The 27,471-nt window shown below is 33.8% G+C and overlaps 1 protein-coding gene across 13 annotated transcripts in view; it reads right to left on the reverse strand.

The window, feature by feature from the left end:
- Epha5 (EPH receptor A5) overlaps positions 1–27,471 on the reverse strand; it is a 333,364-nt gene that overhangs the window by 129,868 nt on the left and 176,025 nt on the right. The gene's annotated exons all lie outside the window — the stretch shown is intronic.

The raw sequence follows: 27,471 nt of genomic DNA on the forward strand, positions 1-27,471 counted from the left end.
AGTAATCTTCTCTCAGGTATTCTTTATACTATTATAAAAGACAACATAAATATCCATTGTAAAGCATATTTTCACATATTCTACTAAAAATATTTTTCATGGCTCATTAAAAGTAGAGAATTAACTAATATTTTTCTTGTAGCATTAAACACTCCCAAATTTTGTACAAACCAATTCTAAATATGTTTTCCTGCCATCTCACATATGCCAGAAACTAGATCATTCTATGTCCTCCTATGTATCTTTGACAATGATGTTTTCCTGCTATTATTCAATGTATTTCCATAACTTAATGTTTTTGTCAGACTGGGAATGTCCAAATGATTATTCCAATGCCATCTCTGACATAAACTCTTTTGATTTCTCACATCTGGAGGTAATTACTATTGCTTCTGGTCATTTACACTAATTTTTTAATCTCTCAGTAGACTTATTTTCAACTCTCTCTTGTAGTTACTCATATACATGTATAATTTACCCATTAAACTGTATGTTCATTGAAGGCAGGCATTTTCTTTCATTTCTTTAATTCAAATATTGCTTCCATATGATGCCTTTCTCGTGGTAGGTATTCAAAATTGATACAGTATATGTGTAAAAGGAAAAAGTCTAATGTAAATATAATCTACACATTAACTTGTTTAATTATGTATTTAGTTAGCACTTTACTTATGAGATATATTTATGCACTCTTTTGCTTCATTTAAGATAGAAATGAATATAACCATTAAGAAACATTCGTGAATGTGAATATGAATAAATTTCAAAGATGTAGCTACAACTTGCTATGTCAAAGTCTTTATTTTATTAATTGTATGTGCCTATGCCATGTGCTCATAGTATATAGGAATTGTCACATCTCTTCTTTTCACAAGAGAAATGAATCAATTATCTTTCACTGTCAATACCTACAAAATAGATAAGCAAGGAAAAGCATAGGAAAAATCTGAATTATGTTTTTTCCCTCTAGACATTAAACAGAGCCCAATTATGGACTACATAGATCTGTGGACTGTTATGAAAATGTTCAATACTTAATTCCTAATTCAAATTTGATCTAGAAAGATTATAAGATATATAATATAGCTTGCCAATGGACTGAAATTAAATTTTCTGATCTCACACTCACAAATCATCTTGTCTCCTTAATGAAAATTATAAGAAAGCAAAACAACACCTTGAAAATTAAGCCAGAGTTTTGGAAAATGACTTTTTAAATTTTCCTCAATTATTGTGCTACATAATGTAGACAAAATTGTTCTCTGAGGATTTTCATATAAGTTATGTTATTTACAATTATTTTCACTTGACTAGTTTCGAAATTAAACTATGAACGAGAAGCTGGACGTGTTGCTATCCCAGTGTGATCAGGTCAGTGACCTTACTTGTGACTTATCACATATAGAAGTCTTAATTCTCAGGCTGGATTGTGTTAAAAATCTTCCTGCAAGTTCTTATATCTTAAGTACATGTATGAAGACACAAATGTTGTGAATATACTTTGTATAGAACCAGAGATAAGAAAAAGTGTGCTTGACATGTGTAATATGAATTGTAATGAATTCTGTTGTAATATATAAAAAATTAGAATAAAAAAATTAAAAGATTCTATTAAAAACATATAGAGCATAAAAGTACATATAGTGTTTATTGGGGGCTATTTACCATTACACAATTTTACATATAGGAAAAATAAAAACAAAACCTAATTAATCTGCCTGTGTACTTACAGTTTATCTTTCATTAGAATGGAAATGAAAGAAATATTAAAACCAGAAAATGTAAAAATTGTAGACTTAAAATTTTTTATAACAAAAATCTAAGAAAGAGTGTATTTTAAAATTGGAAAAGTGAAAGGAAAAATCGATGAAGAAATAATAAATTTGTTGATGCTAAAATATTCAGTTAATTCTATGTAGAGTACTTGTTTGGTACACTAAAAAACTAGGAGTCAGAAGGATTTGGAAGTACAGCTAAAACCTTGAAATGGAACATCTACTCAAATTGTATTTTGAAGTAATCTATCCTATACCTGAAATTACTTGAATCTCAACATATAGGGCATTGGAAAATAATTGGATCTTAACCTTTCTTCCCAGTTTTATTTCTGTTGTAATATTTTGAAAAGGCAAATCACTCTTCATTTTAAAATAATATATGCATATATATGTACATATAATTTTTTTGATGATGGAAATATATTTAAGAAGATTAAATACATTTAAAAAGAAATACAGAATTTTGTTAATCTATGGTAGAAATTTAAACTATGTAGTCTCAAATTACAAATGCACATTTATATTATATTCACATTTCCAAATATGAATTTAACTGTCTGAACAAAGACAGTAAAGCATGATTTGAATCTCAGCCTCACTAATAACTATGCTATTGCAAAGTATTTAATTTTCTTACTAAAGAATTACATGAGAACCAAATGTAAATTCCTTAGCCTTGTGCCTGGAATATAATTGAATATTTAGAAACCATCAGTTATAAGTAATGATTTTTCAAGCCTAAAAGCCAAAGTGAAGATACAAGACATAAGTATATTTAAATATTTTATACAATATGCAGACAATTAAATATAATATAATATTACTCATATTCATAAAGAGTAAAAATGAGAACTTCTACATATTTACAGTAACTTTTTCAAATAGTTGTAATTATTTGATATTTGGTATTAAATTAAACTAAATTTTTTTCTTGTTGCTTGTTGTTGTAGTTACCTGGGATCTTAAAAATGGAAAAGTGTGTTTGTGCGCATATATGTATGTGGGTGCTTATATGTGTTTGAGGTGAAATAAGAGAGATTGAGATACTGTTCTTTATGTTTTTTTCTTGTCTCTTAGATTGCAGATTTAACTACTTCACAAAAATTATAGTATGAAAAAAATCATCATTTTTCTATCAGTGTCATAGACACTGTGATTAAATATCCACAGACACTAGAAATAAACATACAAAATTACAAATGAATTTCCACATGGTCACTACACTTTCTTATAATTTACAAATATTTTCACAATCTTTACTATATGACTGAATTTTAACATTTTTTAAAGAGCAAAATAGGAAAGGAAATAAAAAAGGAAGACTATCAAACTATCAAGCCTATATAGCTATATCATATAAGGTACATAATCTTTCTAACCTCAGATACAAAATGATACTAAATTCAGCAAAACTTCAATGACAACTACAAAAATGGGTCACATTTAAGACATAATGTGTCCAGCAAACTGTTCTATTAAGCTTTAAAATATGCACCTAAAAATATTGTGAAATATAAAAAGAAACAAAATGAGAACAAAAGCTAATGAAAAAATATAATCAGTAAAGAAACTCAGGTCAAATCTACAGAGATACAATGACAGACCATAATTGATACAGGATAATTATGCAGTTAGCCAAACAGAACATATCTTCTACTGAAGGAAGATGCACACAAAATATGAGAGAGAGATAAATAGACAGGTTGATAGATATAAAAGCCCATGTATGCATATTCATCATACAAGAGGGCTATTAGAGAAATTTAATCTATTACCTATGAAGAATAAATCACTGTGTTGATTTCTGAATTCTCTGTTGAGAACTAATATAGTAATAGTAATTAATGTGCCCATCAAAATCCCCTGGGTTCAAATACTGATTTTTTTTTTTTATCCGGGATTGAACTTGGGGCACTCAACCACTGAGCCACATGCTGGCTAAGTTGCTTAGGGTCTTATTAAATTGATGATGGCTTTGAACTCATGATCCTCCTGCCTCAGCTTCAAAGCTGCTGGGATTACAGGCATGTGCCACTATGCCAGGCTCAAATCCTGATTTTTCTATTTACTAGTTTTGTGTGAATGACTCAGATTCCTTCTATGTCAGTTTTCCCTTAGTAGACAAGAAATTATAAAATTGATGAAATAATTTTCATTGTATGCTCAAAGCAGGGCTAGGTATTTTCCAATTGCAACATAATTTTGGCTATTTATCAATGACTAACTGCTATTAAGAAATTGCCCACAAATTTAGTGATTTAGAAAATCAATGATTACTATTTCAACAATTCAAAGCACTGGCTGGGTGACATTTCTGCTGGTGTTGACTACATTCACTCACAGAAATGTATGCATGAAGGAGAACAGTTGAATGCTAGGCTTGCCCAGAAAACTTACTGACTGGGGCTTCTGTTAGGAAGGATAGAGCTCTCCCTCTGTGCATGTACTCTCCTATTTTCTAGAAGTCTAGACCAGCTTCTTCAGGATCTGGTGGTCTCAGAATCCAAAAGGAGGGAAGAGGAAGCTGCAGATCTTCGGAGGTTTTCTCAACAGAATTTACACATCACTTTCATAGCATTCTATTTATCAAAGACAGTCAGGAGTCTATCCAGCAGATTCAAAATTTCAAGAAATAGACTCTATCCCTTGATGAAAAAGAGTTATTAAAAATTGTGGGCATATTTCTAATTTTCAAACTAGATGCTTAAATAGAAATTCCTATATGTGAATAAACAAAGAATAAAACTTTATCCAGGTCTCTAAAGAAATTCATGATTGACAAACACAATCTGTGGAATATAAAGATCATACTTAATAACATATCTATAAGAAGATGGTTTTGTAATGTTTTCCCAAATGGTCAGTATGTAGTAGAAAGGTGTGTCAGTCTAAGTGAAAATGATATTAATGACCTCTTCTTTTTAAATGAGTATGGGGTATCTCTGCACTTACAATGAATGTATTTTTATTTGATGAAAGTGTGTCCATTCTATACCCAAGCAGCTTTCTATCTTGAAAGCCATGCAGCACCGATGAATCTTGGGTGTTTAATACTGACATTCACAAGAAGAAATCAGTGATGTAAATCATTCTGCCTAAACTGGATTTTAGTTGCTTAAAATGTCACAGTCATATGGTTCTTTAAAATGATGCTATAAAAGTTATGAAAAATATCACTGCTATTTATAAAGTCTCTTCAGAGTAATGGGAAATCCTTTAAATCCATATCACAGTATTGTAGAAGAATCCAGAAGAAACACATGAAGTAAAATGCACAGAGCATTGAGTAGGAATTGCAGACAACTGTATTGAAACATTTGCCCTTCCAATAGTTATGTAGCCTTTGCCAAGTACTTCATTTTTCCCCATCCTCATTTAAAGAAAAATCCATTCAGATATTTTAAAAAGCTTCTGTCTACAAGGTAAATCATACATGAATATATATGAAAACTTTTCTTGACATTTATTTGTTTTGCTTAACAATATTTTTCTTAAGAGTTGGATTACTTGGGATATAATGTCTCACCAGCCAAAAAATGTGGTCCTGAGACAGAAAATTAATTAAAATACTAATCAAGTATTCTTAATTTATACCAAAGCAATTTAGCAAATTGATGGAAATGACTCCTGACTCTTAAATTTAAAATCCATCTATACATTTCTGTTTCAACAATTAAATTTGAACATATAACTTGTTATTCTATGTTGTTTTATTGTATTAAAACACACACACACAAACACACGCCCACTGTGACTAAAATACAAAACGCAATTTTAGGTTGAGACCTGGTAGAGCTTTGTCTTTCACCCATTCTACAAACAAAAATATGTAGTAACAGCATATCATAAAATATATGTTTAAAAAGCACATATCAAAATATAACTTCTAATAAATGTGCACTAGGAGATCTGCAAATGTGCATTAATTGAGAATCAGTTTTATTCATCAAAAATAATTTTAAAAACTCATGGGCTTTCTCATATATAGATGATTTTCACACAATATTGTTGTTCTTTTCAGAACCAATTTAAAATGATGGGCATACCTAGAAATTAAAAAAAGAGAAAGAAGATATGTGAAACCTGCCTTAAGAAACCGATAAAGTAACAAAAAGGAAAAACAGGCACTTTTATGTTAAGGCACTCAATTAACCTAACCTAACCTAAATAGATAATATTTTACACTATCATACAAAGAATTGAAAAGCCAAGATCTGTGATAGTTTTACTTATAATTGACTTTGATGTAATAAGTTAGGAAATAGTTTAATGGTAAGGTTAAAAAATTACACATGATAAAATATATTTTAAGCATTTTAAGAGGAAATTAACCAAGATCATTTTAAAATGAAGAAATTGTAAACAAGAGGAAGGGGGAATATTGACAAAATTTGAAAAATTGCATATGAAAAAACAAGTTCTTTTGGATTACTGAATAGTCAGTAAGAACTGTTATCATTATTTAATGTAAATTAGTTTTCTATTAATGAAATAACATCATTTAAAAATAATTTACTGATTAGATACTGTTTTTTCCTGAATTTTAGATTAATAAAATTTCAATGAATTACATGTATTTATTTACTTATTTAAAATATATTTGAGTATCTCTTATATTTTAAATGATATTAGCTACTGAGGATTTAGTTACTACTAAAAATGCATAATCTTTTTCTCAAAGACCTTATAGCATAGTGAGAGAAATAAATAAGAAAGGAAATTATTATAACATACTTATATATGCATGGTAAATTTTTCAGAAAACTGAAGTAAAGCACCTATTTCAGGATTGATGCTACCAGGCAGTGTCTAAGAAGTTATATTAATCTGGTGGCAGTATAGGATGAATATGAGGTAACCAAACAAAAGATGAGAATGAAAGGAGTTACTGATATTTATTTACAGAAGATCAATTTTTCATTAATTAAATCATGTCATTTTAAAAAGAACTTATTTAGATTCGACTAGATGCTGTATTTTTTCATGGATGATACCTATGTAAGGCCCCATGCTATCAGAGTATGTACAATAGCATCTTTCAATATGACTGATTATTTGAGAATTAGAAAAAAGGTGCATATTTTCCTTGATAAAACAGTATAACTTGGAAATTCCTAAGAAAAATATTTATTTTTAATAATATACTTTTCTGTAAAGCTATGCATTCATTCTGTCTTTATTTTAAATAATTAGCAAGTATTGTCTATTTGCTGCCATGTTTCTTGGTATTTGAAGGTACTTTAGCAAGCACATTGTGCTAAAAATTTTGTTCTAAGGGAATTAAAATTCTCAGGGATTGACCAAAAAAATATAGAAAGGTTATATGTGCTGTGGGGAAAAAACAGCACTGATAATGGGATAAGAAAGGCTAGGGGGAGACAGGTTGGTTATATTTGTGTGTGTGAGTGTGTGTGTATATGTGTGTGTGTGCGCACATATGTATGTATGTTATGGTTTGGATATGAAGGTTCCCATAAAACTATGGGGGATCAAAAAAACCTATGAAATCATGAGCCCCAAATAAATATTTCCCCTCTAATTAATTTGTATCAGGTATTTTGGACACAGTGACAAAAAACTTACTAATTCAATACAAACAGGCACATAGATAGGATGGTCAAGCAAAATTTTTGAGAACAAATTTGAGCAAAAGTACCTATGATAATCAAATCAGGTGAAATATGGATATATTAGGGAAGATGGTTCTAAAAAAAAGTAAAAGTAATTATTAAAGTTTTGAAACTAGACCATCCATATCATATAATTCAATGAAGAGCAAAAGGACAAATGTACCTGGAAATAGGATTTAGTGAAAAGGTATTGGGAGATAAGTTCAGTCAAAGAAGTGATAAAAATTCAGCTCCTGTAGATGTCATTGACTCTGAATAAGATGCTAAGATACTGGAGAATTTTGAGCCAGGAAGTAACATAATGTCACTTATTTTAGAGATCCCTGTGACAAGTATGTTGAAAATAGGCTATAGCTGTCCAGGAGAGAAAATAAGGTGATTATAATTTAATAAACCAAAGCAAAAGGAGATTAATTTGGATTCTACTCAGTAGAATAAGCAAGAGAAAGAAGGAAGGGTACCATTCAGTCAAGACACATGTGAAGGTCAGAAAGCAAAAGAAACGCTGAATGTTCATTTGACAAACTAGAGTTATTACAGTGATTTCAAAGTGAGAAGAGAATCCTTGTGAATTCCTACAATGGCTGACACATTGCAAAAATGGCTCCACCCTCCCAATCTCTAAGCAATTTTCCATGACTTTGAAGATCCTCTCAGAAAGGGTAGAATGCCTTGATTCCTAAGTGCTTGAGTATACTTTAAGCTTCAAATTTGCTTGAGCCAGTGGAGTAAGGAATGGGATGATATGCTATTTCTCTTAGAAGCCTGCTTCAGAGGAAAATCTAGGTCAATCTGCTGATGCTTTGTGGTTGAGAAATCATAAAAGTAAAAACCTTGTTATTCCACTAAACTCATCCAATATCATCCAGTCTGCTGCTCTTCAGATGCATAAGAGATTATAGATATGCTCAAGAGAATCACTGTAGTATGTAGAGCAATGGCCCTCCAAATACATCCATGACCTAATCCACAGAACCTCGACACATGACTTAACATGGCAAATGGAATAAATGCTGCAGAAGGCATAAATGTTGCTGATCAGCAGATAAACAAAGTATCTTGAATTATCTACATGGGTCCAATGTAATCACAAGGATGCCTGAAAGTGAAAGGTAGACAAACAGGTGAGTAGTATAAGGCAATACAAGCCACAGGCAACAATTTCTTACTTGGTAGTTACATGGAGGGCTCCGCAGACCAAATAATGCAGATATCACCTAGAAGCTGGAAATGAATTGCTTTATAGCACTGTCAAAAGAGAACATAGCTCTGTAGAAACCTTAATTTGAGGGCACCCCAAGACCTTTACTGGATTTCTAAATTACATAATTTATGGTAATAAATTTAAGTCACTACATTTGTAGTAATTTGTTACTGCATCCATAGGAAATGAATATATTATGCACATGCACATAATATACCCACCTATCCAGTCTGCAACTCACTGTGTATGGATAATAAAGCAAGCTGAGGGAAGATGGAACACCAGGCAGACGTGGAGACTCATGATTTAAAGTGAATGACTAGTGTTTTAGGTACTTGAGCTTTAGGGTGGTTTGTTATATAGCACACAGTGAAAGCATGCTTTTTGGAATAATATACCATAATTTTTTTTAAAGTGAGAAGAGAAATAATTCTTGGGCACAGCTTAGAGGTATAAAATATGCAAACCCAGGGGAAGTATAAAATAATTTACAAAAGAAAATTCAAAAAATAGCCAAAGAATATATTTATGGAGATAGATACACATACAGATATACAAATATCTCCCCATATATATGCAAATATAACATATATATAAACATATATGTATACATAAGATACATATATTATATATTTTATATAAGTATTTTGTGCAATAATATTTACACATTTTCCTTTCATATATGTGGAGACAGCTAGCCAGCTAGCTAGATAATCAAGAAGGATTGGTCATTCCAGGGAGCCAAGTAGTTTACTCACAAAGAATCCTGGAATACTAATAAGGGAACTTTCACAAACTATCTGTATATTACAACAAAGAATAATGTGATACTGCATGCACATAGGAATCAAAACATGTTAACTTATAATTCCCAAATCTATTCTATCTACCCTGTATTGTGCCACAATGACAGAGTTTTGCTAACATTGACTCTACATCTGGGTCCATGTCAAGTTCCATGTGGCAGTCTGTGGGAAATGAAACAGCTGGCTTTTCCCTAATCTCTGATCATGATGATGGGTTCTGTGGCACATACTCTCTTACACTGGCCTGTGAAAATGAAGTCTAGAACTTTTAGTTGAGAAACAGAGGAAGAAAAGTTTTCTTTCATTCTGGATGATGCTGTATACATATATGAGGTCTGGAATTGCTATAGTCATTTTGCTATGATAGTAGAATTTCAGTTTGACATAAAGTAGACTAAGATCAAATTGTATAAATCTAAAAATAATGGAATAATATATTACCAGAATATATAATACTCTCCCTCCCCCTCTCTTTCTCTCTGTCTCTCTCTCCCTCCATTGTTTAAGAATATTCCAGTTTAATTTATGGTACTTGCTACTTGCAGCCTCTTGGCTGCTATAAAGTCAGAGAACTATGACTACAAATCTCATCTATTAACTATGCATAACATAGGAATCTAGTCTACATATTTCAAAAAGTTGGTGTGAAGAGCAAGAATTCAATGGATGACAGTTTTGGTTGTTTGCATTTTCGAAAACATTATATGATAAAAAAAATGACCCTTTTGCAAATGGGTTAAGAACAAAACCAAATTTGAATTAGAAATAATTTGACACCTTTATTTCTTAAAGGCAAAAGGTCTGCTGGTGCTACTGAGGAGTATAAGAGCTACTGAATAGCTCCTTGGTAAGAGGATCACATTCGAAGGCAACAAGCAGATTTTGGCCTTATTTCTAATTTTACAAAAAAAAAAAATTTAAGATACTTTGTTAAGAAATTTAGTTAAGATATATCTACAAAATTTAGAACTTGGCACATAGTGATTCATTTTGGTTATAAACATAATTGATGTCAGCATACTTAAAACAAGTTTAAACAATACACAGAGTCAAGAATTTTAAGAAAAGCCCCGACTGAATGTGAAAAATACTATTTGCTTCATAAAACAAATGGACACAAAATAATAAAGGGAGATTAGATTGCTAATCTAGAATGCTGCTAGTGTTTACTTGCACCATTGATGTGATTTTTAAAAATAAACAGTAGTAGTTTAAAATAGTATTAGGTAGTATTTATAGAAGTTCATATAATTTTGAGGGAGAGGACAAAAGAACAGATGGGTCTGCATATATAGTGAATGGATTGCATCTGGAAGATGGGGTCTGATTCAAAAGGACATAAAAAGGTAAATACCTCCATAGCACTTCCCACTCCTCTAACCTGTTGCCAAAGTTATCTGCTTTCAGAGAATTGTTCTGTCAAACAGGACTATCACTGAGATAAGCACCTTAACACACACCCCACATCTTTCTGAGGTGCATCTTCTCTTTCTGTCTGGAGGACAATAATGGGTATCCATTGGCAAATTAAATGCAGTTAGTGCAAGCTGCCATTCTACAAGACTTGGATGACAGGATTTACAGGGGAGGTGGCTCATAATCACATGTCCTGCAGATCAGGCATGCTGGGCTGCCAAAGCTGTTTCTCACTATCCTATCCAGGCTTGGAGCCCTTCTGGCATAAGTCCACAGTGTCTCTAATTCCTGTCTGCCTTTGGATGCATGGAAATGGACAAAGGGTTGCAACAACTGTGAGATTCCGGCCAGGCCCACTTCCTGGAAAATCTCAAAGGCTTCTCCCCTGACTCCTCTCCCAACCAACCCTATGAGTTATCCTGTGACAACTGGTAAATCAAATGGCACTGAGTAAAAGCTCCAGTAATACATGCTCCACTGAATGAGCCATACTGCACTCTCAGATGCTGGGTCCTCACAAGCACTCCCCTCCCCTCACAGATCACACTCCAGCCATTGAGAGAAGGACATTTTACATGGAGTGGTTCCTAAGGAAATGCCTATGATCCCTTTGTTCACATATTAAGCCTTTATAAGCCTGTAGGGATTCCCACTGTTGTTTCTGTGCTCCTGGAGACTCCATGAGGTTTTTTGGCTACAAAAAGGGAGATTTACACTTTCATCCCTCTGAAGATTCCTTTGGCCCACAGTAAGTGCAAGCTCTTTATTCCAGCCTTTACTCCTCGTGTTCTTTTGCTGCCAAACATGGTTTCAATACCAAGTTTCTACCTGATAGAGAAGCATGGCCATCAGAGGAAAATATAAATGTTAATACCATTCTACAGCTTAACCTATTCTGTAAAAAAAGAAATGAAATACTCTGAGGTTCCTATGTGCAACTCTAAGGACTTCTTAGACCTTATTTAAAAAACACAAATTGTGCCAAAAATGTAAATTAGATTCAACTATGATCCTTCTTTCTAAGTGAGGCCCAAACACTTCCCCACCACATGAAAATTCATTGACTAATGGGAGGCTCAACAAAGATAAAGATTCATTACAAAAAGAGGTCCCATGTTCTCCTAAGGAATTACAAGTCACCCAGTAAGGGTGGAGGCTTGCACATGGGTTATGACCAGACTAGTAAGGCAGCAATTAAATTCAGAGGCCATGCATGGAAGGAAGGGCAGAAACTTCTGACAGCTAGATGCTTCAGGAGCTAGAGGCTCCAATATCTGGGAGATGTCCCCTAGCCAAAAAGAGAGTACCTCAGTGCTTCTCTTCCCTTCATGTTGTTTGTTTTCATGTTATTGTTTAGAGGGGAGCCTCATCCTCAAAAGTATTGATAGGAGATGATGTCTCAAAATTTTCTGCATCTAAACCTAGCCTAATTGCCAACTACTATAATTAAAAAATGGTTAAAATGCCCTATGTATGATGTTTTGCTCCAAACAGCAGCTTCCCTTACATAGCTTCTACCAGATCTCTATCTCTCCAAGGACTGCATTTGAAATGTAAATTTCAGAGGCTGCAGAGCTTGCAAGACTTATAAGCTTGCAGATAACTGGTTTGAGACCAAAGTAAAAAAAGTGTCACTTTTAAATGTAAGTCACTGTGGAACCTAAAAGGCTGGCTATCTTATCTGCTCTTGCACTCTACCGCACTGCATTCTTAACAAGTTCCTCCATAAACACTACAGCACAGGGAGGAAAAATGGAATGATATCATATATATGTCTTCTTTTCCTTGAGAATCTTTACCTAAGGAATTCAGGGTTTTTGCATTCTTTGAATATCTGAACTGACTATAATCTGAGCCCAGAAGTGAACTGTGATCTGATAAAGATGTTCTGCATCCTCCTTTACTAGAGTAATTACGGCCAACTCATTTTTTAGGATTCCTTTTTGTTTGTTTGTTTCTTTCTTTCTTTTTCTAATCTATTTTTGAGCTCATAATTTTGTGGTGAATTCACATTAGATCCTGTGAACTTGAATTAAAATATTTTTCTGATCAGTCTTTACACTTTGTGTTTGTTCAGAGGGCAGTTTTTCAAGGGTTACCTCTCAAATGCATTGGAAAGTCTCCTTTAAAAAATTCTAAGAAAAGCATCCATGGCAATGTTGGGAATGAATCTGATAGCCATTGAGGGCCAGTGGCTACCTGAACCTTCGATTTTAGTGTCCACCATGGCTGTCAGAATGTTTAAGTCGCAATTTAAGAGTCAGATAGGCCCTATTTTAATTTCTAACAAGTTAAATCTAATAAACGCTTTAAAAAAAATCTGTAGTGTTGCCTCCTACTTGTTGAGATTTACCTACAAATAGCTCCAATTCCTGTCTGTTTTATGTCTGTGTGCACATGTGTGTGTATTGTATCGTTGTGTCTACATATGTGCTTGTGTCCTTATATCATGTACATGGTATCAATATTGGCATATAGATACATGAGTGGTCATAAATCAACATTTAAAAGAAAAATGGACCCAAATACCTTTTAGTTCATGTGACTTAGGAAAGTTCAATTAAATTAGGTAAACAGATCAGAATAAAGATGTCTTTAAAATTCTTAACTCACAAGTTTTTATAGGTGGTCAGACAATTAACAGAGTATTGGTTCCTTTAAAATGTCTAGAATGTAATATCCAATGCTTCTAGGATTTTTCTTCAATAGGAAAGTGATAGCTAATACTGTTAACTCTACTTGTCTGATATCTTGGTTTTTACAGTTAAAAATAAGTAAACTGATTTAACATAAATGAAATTAGTCATAAATGTGTTTGTTAGAGGAGACATCTGATAAATTTGCAACCTAAGTTAATTTGAGATAATAGGCCACCATCTACAAAGGACAGACAGGATGTAAAGCTAACTTCCAGAACTAATACTGACCCCAATTAAATGGAAGAGGTAAATAACTGAATAGTTACATACATTAAAGTTAAAACTCAGTACTCTTACTTTAAGTCTAGTGAAAACAGGCTTGCTGAATGTTTAAAAGAAAAACTTAGAGACTTAAGAAAATAAAAAGGTACAATGAAAAATACCCAATATTTGGCTCTTTCCCTCTGAGTCATCTTGAACTTAGGGTACAAGGCAAGTTCTATAAGGGCTTTGCAACTCTGTGCCACAGGACCTCCAGATAAGGGGAATGAAAGAGACCCTGGAGAACAGAACAATGACCAGTGCACATGCTGCAAAGAGGAGGGTCACTGAGAAGACATCCCTGGCCCTTCTAAGGAAAGCCAGATGGGGAATAAGACTCTGACCCATCCTGGAAGATGGCACTAGAAGAGCTAAGAGGTCAAAGGGCTTCTCGCAAGTTCCAAAAAGTGACCCCCTGAGGAAACTCAATTGACTGTTAACAAAAGATAGAAACAAGGTCACTTTGACCAGCTTGGTCTTAAACACCTAGCAAAACAAATTACAACCAAAGTGCAACCATAATCGGGCATTTAAAAGATAAGAGAATAGTTATTTTAATGTAACATAAGATGTAGAATTGTTTTAGCTCCACCAAGAGAAAATAAGACTGGAGGCTATAAAAGAGGGATTCTTAGACAGGAGTGCCTGATAACAATCAAGAGACTGTCAGAATTAGAAGGAATTTTAATCAATAATCAATTTAAGACCTACAAATCTTCCTAACCTCTGAAATACACAGGCTTGGTCTGTTTGCTAACTTGATTTCCTAGTCCTAAGTGACAGAAATAAAGGGATTTCTTCTAAACACGAAGGTTATGGCAATAAAAAGATATTTCATAAACATCAGATGACATTAGATTCTTAACTACATCTTATGGAGGTATCTGTGACATTGTAAAAACTAAATGCTGTGTTTACACTCCTGATAACTCTGACAATATAACTAATATCCTTAAAGATTCATATTCCCAAATAGAGGCCATGTCCTCACTGGCATTGTTATGGGAACAACTTCTTAGCTCTTGTACCTTCTGGTGAGAGATTACTGTTTTCCCTCATCATTATGATATTCATTGACATGTTCCAGATGCTATACATTTATTTTGTATTAATCTTCTTCCAGTACTCATGTCTTTTGTTACTTTTATAGAAGCTCCCACCTCCCAGATAACTTTATAATCAGTTGTTTCTAACACAGAATGCTCTGACCCAAAATATTCCTAAGAAGGAAAACCCAAAATGTTTTACCCACATCATCCTCCTTCAGCCCAAAGCAGCCAGAGCAGTCATCACCCATTTTCCCTTATAGCAGTAAGGGTTCCCTTAATCAGAGGTGCAGTTGACATCAGGGGTTGAAAGGAAAGATAGTCCACATATATAATGAATGATTAGGTCAGGATGGGGGGGGGGCTGGTTCAAAAATAAATAAAATGCCAATATCTCCATAGCACTTCCCTCTCCTCCAACCAGTTGTCAAGATTTCCTGCCTCAGGAATTGTTCCTCCCAACAGGAGCTGTTAATGAGTATCTTCCTGCCTGTGCCCCTTGAGTGACTCTCTTCCGGCCTGTACCCCCAGGCAGTTTAATTCAGCCCTTGGATCATTCCACCTTTTGGTCACATAAGGAAGATAAGAGGAGGGAGCTTGAGAAGAAAGGATAAAAGAGGGAGGACAGCCCTACTCCCCCAGGCACTAGCTTTGGATTTCCTCCTTTACAGAGGAGTCTCCTTCTCTCTATCTTTATAGCCTTTATTTTTTTAAATATCTTTATTTTATTTTTATGCGGTGCTGGGGATCAAACGTGCTAGGCAAACACTCTACCTTTGAGCCACAACCCCAGCCCCTCTGTTCTAGCCTTTGAATTAAGAAACTTTTACTCTTGCCTTGCTATATGTTCAGTGTTCATTATTCAACACCAGGGGAATGGGGACCCAGATCCTGATTCTCAGTACCAGTCCAATTTCCAGTCTCAATTTTGAGCCAAGATCATTACCTAATGTGGAAACAAATTTTTAAAAAAAAGGCTATGAAGTATTTCCTATACACAAAATAGTAAGACATTTATTTTCTCTTTTGACTTAACAAGTCCATCAAGATTGATTTAAAGATGGCAATAAAGTTTTAAATTTCTTCTTTAAAAGAGTTAATAGTAGGGATAGAAATTGTAATAGTACTGTAAAAGCAAGCAGAAAGCAAGGATATATGACATATAAGGTCCCTATCTATTACATAAAGTATATATTTTATAGTTTTGAGGGATAAGTCACTGATGTTTCCAGGCCTCATCCTTAGAAAAACAGATATAAATCCCAAGATCTATTGAATGTCAAATTTGCTTGTAAAGGACACTGATGTCAATAGGATAATGCAAATGCTAGTTCTTTATACAATCTTTAAATCCTTTTATTTTCAAAAATATTGCCTAAAATGTTGAAAACTAAACAACAAAAAAAAACCCTGTCATAAACAACTATCAATACTAATAATCACTTAAAAATCTTATCTACTTACTCTTCCAAACCACAGATTTTTTTTTCTGAAATAGAAATACTTCTTTTTAAATATATAGCATATCAAGACTTAATTCAGAGGCTGTGGTTGTGGCTCAGTGATAGAGTAAGTATTTGCCTGGCATGTGTGAGGCACTGGGTTCAATTCTCAGCACTGCACATAAATAAATGAATAAAATAAAGATCCATCAACAACTAAAAATATATATTTAAAAAAAATGAAGATTTAATTCACTACAGGTAATAACAAACAAAATCTTATTTATTTATTTAGATACCAGAGATTGAACTCAGGGGCACTCAACTATTGAGCTAGCCCTAATTTGTGTTTTATTTACAGACAGGGTCTCACTGAGTTGCTTAGCACCTTGCCATTTCTGAGGCTGGCTTTGAACTTGCAATCCTCCTGTCTCATCCTCCTGAGCGGCTGGGATTACAGGCATGAACCACCACACCTTGAAAATCTTTTTAATTTTAATACATTACTGATGACAGAAAAAATACCTGAAAGATTAACAGTTCATACAATAATAAGAATTTTCATCTTTAAATGTCATTCCTTGTTTTGTTAGAGAAAAAAATAAAGATAATATGAAAAGTAGACATAAGACCTGTAAGTAAATATACTTTAGACAAAACCAAAGCGGAAAAACTTCACTTTTACAATGCCATTTTCTTTATAGTTATTTCATATTAGAAATCTAGAGGAAATCATTGCTGGAGTAATAATTTAAGAATCCGTTTGCAGAATAGGGTCATACCCTTAGGCCTGCTAGGCTTGACAATTAAATAAGTTTATTCTTTCATTTCTTACTAATGGAGAAAAATTTGTAAAAAATAGATTAAAAAGTTGGCACTCAATGTCTATTTTATTTAATGGGAAAATTTTCACATCTTCAAATAATGCTCTTCAGCTACATGCTTTCCTCACACAGAAGATGGTAATGTTTTGTGCAGATATTTAAAATAGATAAAAGTTTGAGAATGTAGTTCAATAATGTATCAAATACATTGTAAATTACTAATAAAATTAAGTATAACAGAGTAAATGAAAATTCTACCAAGAGTTAAACAATCTGAAGAAATTTCTATAATCATTTCATTTTGTGTTAATATTTAATTGAACAGTAGTCAGTAAAGATTGATGATGCTGGCACTGATGTTTCCAAATAAGGCATGACCATTTAAGTAGATATTAATAAGAGCATTTAATAAGAGCAACTGCAACATGGTGTATCATGTATTTTTAATAAATGCAACAGTATAACATAACAAAGTTGACTCAAATTAATTCTTCCTGAGACATGGACATACATGTAATAAAGGAGGAACAATAGATAGGGAAAAAAAAACCCACAATGTGAAATCAAATCAATCCATCCTATCACTGAAAAATAATGAATTGGATGTTATTGCTGTTGAATTTAATGCCAAATTGCTATTATTATTTCCCTTCTAATTGTTTTAATTTCATTAGTGGTTACTCTTCAGCTCTTTAATTCTTCAGTAGAAAAATAAAATGTTCTAAACACAGAGCATGTTTTGATTACTTCAATATCTTTCAAAAAGCTCAGTAGAATATAATGAATACAGAGGTGCTGAATAAATACTTGGTATTTGAAATTCATGGCAATCAATTTTGGGAAAACTATATGAGCAAGTTATTTTAAAATGCAGTGTAAAAAAAATGTATCTGCAGTTCAAGTAAAGTTTCTTTAGACTCTATTAAATGATTCATGCTTGTGCTTGATTTAACCATGGTTTTGCATCTTTGTGGTCACTATTATAATATACATCTACATAGCACACTAAGATGATATGGATTTACATGATGCCAGGCCATTGAGAATGCTCTAGGAACTATGTTTCCAAGAACTAGAAGTAAAGGGCAATGGCATTTTAGAGTGAAGTTTTAAAAAAATTGATATTCTATGCATACCAATTTACATATGCATCTTCACACAAATAAGTTGATGGCATGCATGACAATGAGATGAATGAATGAATAGTTAAATAACTGAGCTTCTCTGATTCTGAATTGAACCACAGGAATGTTTGGTGGTTCGCCGGGAAATGCATCATTGACCATGTTTATGTTGAATGACAAGTAAGTTTCCAGCCAGAATTGGCACAAAGGAGTAGAGTTTACAACTAGCTTTCAGGTGATCCAAAGGTAGAATAGAATACCCCTAGAGAACAGTATTAAGCAAAATCATTGTTGGTGTAAAAATAGGTATTTCATAGACAGCTCCGGGCAAAGTAACATCAAGAATAGCAGACTGAGGGCTATTATCATTTCCATAAAAAAAAAGGATATAGAATATAAATATCAAAATATCAAGACTTCCATAAGGGGATTCCAACATGGCGGCGGGCGCGGAGAGATCAAGTCTCTGACCTCTTCAGCTGTGCAGGCATAGGGAGTCGTAAACAGCCTAATTCTGGTTGCTCAGGATCACTAGGCAATGCTGAGCTGACGTGGATCTGGGACGAGCAGTCTGGGCCTCTCAGAACACACACTGAACCCGGATTGGCTGAATTCAAGCTCCCGTTCGCCTGCTTCCCGCAGACAAACAGCTGTGACTCAGCACTAATCCATCCGGCTGAAACAACTGGTCAGCCCTTCTGATCCTACGGAGGTAAATGCCAAACGAGCCTTCATAGGTAGTGGCCACAGGTTTGAAATGGGGCTTGGGAGAGACAGTAAGGACCCACCCGTTGCATTGGTCACCCGACAAAGGGAAACGAACTGTCGCCATTTGCAAGAGATACCACCATGGCAGACAACTGACGTCATCAGACTGCGGCGGAGGAGATAACTTCATTGAAACCTGCGGCTACAGGTGTGTAATTCCCTAGCCTTCCCTCTCCACACATCGGGGAAACCTTAAGGGCCAATCCCAGCTCTCCTGTAAGGGCCTAATTTTTTTTTTTTTTAAAAAAAGGATAAATAATCAAACATGGCTGGCAGTACAAACCATATATCAATAGTAACTCTGAATGTTAATGGCTTAAACTCTCCAATAAAGCGACATAGGCTGATATCATGGATTAAAAAAACAAATCCAACAATATGCTGCATCCAGGAGACACATCTGATTGGAAAAGACATACACAGGCTGAAGGTGAAAGGATGGGAAAAAATATACCATGCACACGGTCCTCATAAGCAAGCAGGGGTGGCCATCCTCATATCGAATAAAATCGACTTCAAGACTAAGTTAATCAAAAGGGATAAAGAAGGACATTATATACTGTTAAAAGGAACCATTCACCAACAAGACATAACAATTATCAATATTTATGCACCAAATAATGGCTCTGCGACATTCATAAAACAAATTCTCCTCAAGTTCAAGAATCAAATAGACCACAACACAATAATTATGGGTGACTTCAACACACCTCTCTCACCATTGGACAGATCCTCCAAACAAAAGTTGAATAAGGAAACTATAGAACTCAATACCACAATCAATAACTTAGACTTAACTGACATATATAGAATATATCAACCATCATCAAATGGATATACTTTTTTCTCAGCAGCACATGGATCCTTCTCAAAAATAGACCATATATTATGCCACAGGGCAACCTTCAGTAAATATAAAGGGGTGGAGATAATACCAAGCATTTTATCTGATCATAATGGAATGAAACTGGAAATCAATGATAAAAGAAGGAAGGAAAAATCCTACATCACATAGAAAATGAACAATATGTTACTGAATAATCAATGGGTTACAGAAGACATAAAGGAGGAAATCAAAAAATTCTTAGAGATAAATGAAAATACAGACACAACATATCGGAATCTATGGGACACAATGAAAGCAGTTTTAAGAGGAAAATTCATCGCCTGGTGGTCATTCCTCAAAAAAAGAAAAAACCAACAAATAAATGAGCTCACACTTCATCTCAAAGCCCTAGAAAAGGAAGAGCAAAACAACAGCAAATGTAGCAGAAGGCAAGAAATAATTAAAATCAGAGAGGAAATTAATGAAATTGAAACAAAAGAAACTATTGAAAAAATTAACAAAACTAAAAGTCGGTTCTTTGAAAAAATAAATAAGATCGACAGACCTTTAGCCACGCTAACAAAGAGAAGAAGAGAGAGAACTCAAATTACTAACATACGGGATGAAAAAGGCAATATCACAACAGATGCTACAGAAATACAGAAGACAATTAGAAATTATTTTGAAAACCTATATTCCAATAAAATAGAAGATAGTGAAGACATCGATAAATTTCTTAAGTCATATGATTTGCCCAGACTGAGTCAGGAGGATACACACAATTTGAACAGACCAATATCAATGGATGAAATTGAAGAAGCCATCAAAAGACTACCAACCAAGAAAAGCCCAGGACCGGATGGGTATACAGCAGAGTTTTACAAAACCTTTAAAGAAGAATTAATACCAATACTTTTCAAGTTATTTCAGGAAATAGAAAAAGAGGGAGCTCTTCCAAATTCATTCTATGAGGCCAACATCACCCTGATTCCAAAACCAGACAAAGACACCTCAAAGAAAGAAAACTACAGACCAATATCTCTAATGAACCTAGATGCAAAAATCCTCAATAAAATTCTGGCGAATCGAATACAAAAACACATCCAAAAAATTGTGCACCATGATCAAGTAGGATTCATCCCTGGTATGCAAGGCTGGTTCAGTATACGGAAATCAATAAATGTTATTCACCACATCAATAGACTTAAAGATAAGAACCATATGATCATCTCAATAGACGCAGAGAAAGCATTCGACAAAGTACAGCATCCCTTTATGTTCAAAACACTTGAAAAACTAGGGATAACAGGAACGTACCTTGACATTGTAAAAGCTATCTATGCTAAGCCTCAGGCTAGCATCATTCTGAATGGACAAAAGTTGAATGCATTCCCTCTAAAATCTGGAACAAGACAGGGATGCCCTCTATCACCACTTCTATTCAATATAGTTCTCGAAACACTGGCCAGAGCAATTAGACAGATGAAAGAAATTAAAGGCATAAAAATAGGAAAAGAAGAACTTAAATTATCACTATTTGCAGATGACATGATTCTATACTTAGAAGGCCCAAAAGAGTCTACAAAGAAACTACTAGAACTAATAAATGAATTCAGCAAAGTGGCAGGATATAAAATCAACACGCATAAATCAAAGGCATTTCTGTATATCAGCGACAAAACTTCTGAAACGGAAATGAGGAAAAACACTCCATTCACAATATCCTCCAAAAAAATAAAATACTTGGGAATCAACCTAACAAAAGAGGTGAAAGATTTATACAATGAAAACTACAGAACCCTAAAAAGAGAAGTAGAAGAAGATCTTAGAAGATGGAAAAATATACCCTGTTCATGGATAGGCAGAACTAACATTATCAAAATGGCGATATTACCAAAAGTTCTCTATAGGTTTAATGCAATGCCAATCAAAATCCCAATGGCATTTCTTGTAGAAATAGATAAAGCAATCATGAAATTCATATGGAAAAATAAAAGACCCAGAATAGCAAAAGCAATTTTAAGCAGGAAGTGTGAATCAGGCGGTATAGCCATACCAGATTTCAAACTATATTACAGAGCAATAGTGACAAAAACAGCATGGTACTGGTACCAAAACAGGCAGGTGGACCAATGGTATAGAATAGAGGACACAGAGACTAATCCACAAAGTTACAACTATCTTATATTTGATAAAGGGGCTAAAAGCATGCAATGGAGGAAGGATAGCATCTTCAACAAATGGTGTTGGGAAAATTGGAAATCCATATGCAAAAAAATGAAACTGAATCCCTTCCTCTCGCCATGCACAAAAGTTAACTCTAAATGGATCAAGGAGCTTGATATCAAATCAGAGACTCTGCGTCTGATAGAAGAAAAAGTTGGCTCTGATCTACATATTGTGGGGTCGGGCTCCAAATTCCTTAATAGGACACCCATAGCACAAGAGTTAATAACAAGAATCAACAAATGGGACTTACTTAAACTAAAAAGTTTTTTCTCAGCAAGAGAAACAATAAGAGAGGTAAATAGGGAGCCTACATCCTGGGAACAAATTTTTACTCCTCACACTTCAGATAGAGCCCTAATATCCAGAGTATACAAAGAACTCAAAAAATTAGACAATAAGATAACAAATAACCCAATCAACAAATGGGCCAAGGATCTGAACAGACACTTCTCAGAGGAGGACATACAATCAATCAACAAATACATGAAAAAATGCTCACCATCTCTAGCAGTCAGAGAAATGCAAATCAAAACCACCCTAAGATACCATCTCACTCCAGTAAGATTGGCAGCCACTATGAAGTCAAACAACAAGTGCTGGCGAGGATGTGGAGAAAATGGTACTCTTGTACATTGCTGGTGGGACTGCAAATTGGTGCGGCCAATTTGGAAAGCAGTTTGGAGATTCCTGGGAAAGCTGGGAATGGAACCACCATTTGACCCTGCTATTGCCCTTCTCGGACTATTCCCTGAAGACCTTAAAAGAGCATGCTACAGGGATGCTGCCATATCAATGTTCATAGCAGCACAATTCACAATAGCTAGACTGTGGAACCAACCCAGATGCCCTTCAATAGATGAATGGATAAAAAAAATGTGGCATCTATACACAATGGAGTACTATGCAGCAATAAAAAATGACAAAATCATAGAATTTGCAGGGAAATGGATGGCACTAGAGCAGATTATGCTTAGTGAAGCTAGTCAATCCCTAAAAAACAAATACCAAATGTCTTCTTTGATATAATGAGAGCAACTATGAACAGAGCAGGGAGGAAGAGCAGGAAGAAAAGACTAACATTTAACAGAGTCATGAGATGGGAGGGAAAGGGAGAGAAAAGCGAAATTGCATGGAAATGAAGGGAGACCCTCATTGCTATACAAAATTACATATAAGAGGGTGTGAGGGGAATGGGAAAATAAACAAGGAGAGTAATGAATTACAGTAGATGGGATAGAGAGAGAAGAAGGGAGGGGAGAGGAGGGGGGATAGTAGGGGATAGGAAAGGTAGCAGAATACAACAATTACTAATTGGGCATTATGTAAAATTGTGGATGTATAACCGACGTGATTTTGCAATCTGCATTTGGGGTAAAATTGGGAGTTCATAACCCACTTCAATCTAATGTATGAAATATGATATGTCAAGAGCTTTTTAATGTTGTGAACAACCAATAAAAAAAATAAAAAATTTTAAAAAAAAGACTTCCATAAGAATGTTTCTCAAAATGAGAATAAGGATCAAATACTCCATGCATCAGAATAACTGTGTGTATATGTATGTGTATGTGTGTGTGTGTGTGTGTGTGTGTGTGTGTGTGTTTAAAGTATGCATATTTTTTACCACTTTGCCCATCTTTTGGATATTATCAATAAAATTTCAGGTTGTGCATTCCATGAAAATACATTTTAACAAACAACACAAGTAATTCTTAAACTCACAAATGACTAATAGTCTGTGTTCTGCAGTTTGGATATTGAATAAATGTCACCCAAAGGAATATGTTGGCTTTGTCCCCAAGGTGGTGCTGTTGGAAGTGATATAACCTTTAAAAAGCCCCATGGGAGATCCTACAGGAATCTGGTATGTGCCCCCAAAAGGGCTATGGGACCATGTCTCTTCATCTTCCTCTTCGTTCCTGGCAAATGACAGGAGTTTTCTTCATCTACCATGTGATCCCTGCCATTGTCACCTGATACCTCCACCAGATGCCTAAAAGAAAAGGGTCCATGTAATCATGGACTGGAACTACTAAAAGTGTGACTCAAATAAAACTTTTCTAAGATTTTTTTTTTAAGAATTTTGTTACAGTGACAGAAAGCACCACACTCTGAGTTGTCATTGAAAGGCAAAGTAACCATTACAAAATTTCTTTCTAGAATGGGTTCAGTCAAAATTTTTTTCTAGAATAGGTTCAGGTTTCAGTGGCTTCTGGAAAACTTAAACTTAAAATGTGGGTACTCTCTCTGAATCATTAATTCAGAAAATAAAAATGAGAGACTTCTCTGAAATAGAACATACTTTAGGACAAAAAGCTCATCTTCAAATATTTCCTACATTTAAAAAAATGAAAAATAAAGAATTTAATATTAGATTGCATGGCCCTAGGAAAGCAGGTGTTAAAAAAATTTAAAAAAAACACAACTAGTGTCAAAACTTGAAGAAGACAGGGAATAACTAAGATCAGAGTCAAAATTAAGAAAATAAGAAATAAAAAATACAAAAAACCCCAAATTAACAAGGAGTTGATTCTTTGAAGTGATAAACAAGATTGATAAACCCTTAGCCAAACCAACAATTAAGAAGACAGGAAAGACTCAAATCAAGGAAATTATAGTTAAAAACGACTATATCATCACAGACATTTCTGAAATACAAATGCTCCTTAGGGAATATTTCAAAATTTTATATTCCAATAAATTAGAAAATATAGAAGATATTGACAAATTCTAGACATATATGACCTACCCATATTGAACCAATATAGTATGTTGAAAAAAATAAACCAGATTAAAGCAGCAATAAAACTCATTCAAACAAAGAAAAGTCAAGAACCAGATGGCATCTCAGCTGAGTTCCACTAAACCTTTAAAAAATAAACAATGCTAATCCTCTTCAAATTGTCTATGAAGTTGATAGGGAAGGACAACTCCCAAATTCATTCTATGAAGCCAGTATCACTCTGATACCAAAACCAGGTAAAGATATATCAAAGAAAACTGTTATTGTTTGATAACAAAAACCTACAAACTAAATCCATGATGAAAATAGGTACAAAAATCCATGATAAACACTAGCTAACTACATTGAAAACACATCAAGAAGAGAGTGCACCATGATCAAGTAGGTTTCATCCCAGGGATGCAAGATTGTTTCAATACATGCAAATAAATAAATACTATCAATCACATAAATAGAATTTGGGACAAAAGTCACATGATTATTTCTATTGAAGCAAAAAAAAAAAATCCTTTGGTAAAATCCAGCACTCATTCATGTTAAAAACACTGAAGAAACCAAGGATAGAAGCAAATTACCTCTACATAATAAAGGTTATATGAGAAATCAAAAGCAAAAATTATATTTAATAAAGAAAACCTGAAAGCATTTCCTTTAAAATCAATAGCAAGACAAAGAGATCCACTTTTACCACTCTTACTCAATTTATAGCTTAAAACTCTAGTATGTACAATCAGGCAAGAAAGGAAATTAGTGATATGATTAGGAAATAAAGTCAAATTATTTCTGTTTACTGATGATATCATCCTACTTTTAGAATTCTCAAAAAATCCACCAGAAAACTTCCAGACTGATAAATGAATTCAGCAAATAGAAAAATACAAAATCAACATCCAAAAATCAATAGATCTCCATTACTTCAATTATAAACCTGTTGGAAAGAAAGAAATCAGGAAAACTATTTATTCACAATAGTATCAAAAAGTGAATAAAATACCTGGGAATAATCATAACTGAGAATGTGACAGATCTCTACAATGAAAACTATAGAACACCGAAGAAAGAAATTTCAAAAATAAACAGCATTAAAAAATGGAAAGACAGCCTGTGTTCTTGGAGAGGTAGAATTAATATTGTCAAAATGGCCATCCTACAAAAGTGATTTATGGATTCAATGAGACTCTGATCAAAATAACAATGACATTCTTCACAAAACCAAAAAAAAAAAGTCCTAAAATCCATATGGAAGAAAAAAAGAATCAGGTTAGACAAATCAATCTTGAACAATAAGAGCAATGATGGAAACATAAAAACACCTGTCTCAAATTATACTATAGAGATACAGTAACAAAAACTGCATGGTATTGACATTTAAACAGACATGCAGACAGATAGAATAGAATAGTAGGAAAACGAGAGACGTTCACAAAGAGTCATCTTATTCCCCAAAAGAATCCTTAAGTTATATACTGGGGAGAAGATATCCTTTTCAAAAAATGGTACTGGGCAATCTGGATATCCATATATAGAAGAAACTAAATTCCTATTTCTCACTATGCAAAAAGTAAATTCAAAGTGATTCAAAGACCTAGGAATTATTCCCCAAACAATGCAACTTCTAGAAGAAAACAAAGATCAACACACCATCATTTTGGTGCAGGCACCAATTTCCTTAATAAGACTCCTAAATCTCATTGGAGACTCCTAAATCTCAAGAAATGAAACCAAGAATCAATAAGTGGGGTGGTATTGAATAGAAAAGCTTTTACATGTAAAAGTAAATAATTAAGAACATGAGGAGAAAACCTACAGAATGGAGAAAAAAAGCATTTTCCAGCTCCTCATCCATTAGGGTATTAATACCCAGAATATATACAGACCTCAGAAAACTTACCCCCCCCCAAACAAACACACACTTTCAAAGTAATCCAATCAATAATGGGCCAATGAACTAAACAGACTTTTCTCAAAAGAAGAAATACAAATGAGCAACAAACATGGAAATTAAAAATATGTTCAATATCCTTAGCAATCAGGAAAATAAAAATCAAAACTAGACTGAGAGGTTCTCAGGTTAGAATCATCAAGAATACAAATAACAATAGTTACTGGTGAGGATGTGGAAGGAAAGGTACACTCATATATTTTTGGTGAGACTGAAAATAAGTACAACAACTTTGGAAAGTAGTATGAAGATTCTTCAAACGGGATGGAACCACCATAAGACCCAGCTTTCACATTCTTTGATATTTATACAAAATAACTAAAATCAGCATACTAACGACACATACATACAATGTTTACAGCAGCACAATTAACAATAGTCGAGTTATGAATCCATCCAAGGTACCCATCAATAGATAAATGAGTAAATCAAATGGAGAATATATATATAAACTTATATATATTTTTTATTATATGTTACATATATAAATTCATATTCTTGTTAAGGAAGTTGGTGCCTGCAGTAATATGATGGTGTGTTGATCCTTTTCTAGAAGTTGCAGTGTTTGGGGAACAATTCCTAGGTCTTTGAATCACCTCAAAACAAGCACACATACACACACACACACATATTTTAACATCACAACCTAATATATATATATATACATATATATGCATATATGTATATATGTATGTATGTGTGTGTATATGTATATATAAATGATAAGAGATTT

The sequence above is a fragment of the Ictidomys tridecemlineatus genome, chromosome 9 (genome assembly GCF_052094955.1).
Source record: "Ictidomys tridecemlineatus isolate mIctTri1 chromosome 9, mIctTri1.hap1, whole genome shotgun sequence".
NCBI classification, from domain to species: Eukaryota; Metazoa; Chordata; class Mammalia; order Rodentia; family Sciuridae; genus Ictidomys; species Ictidomys tridecemlineatus.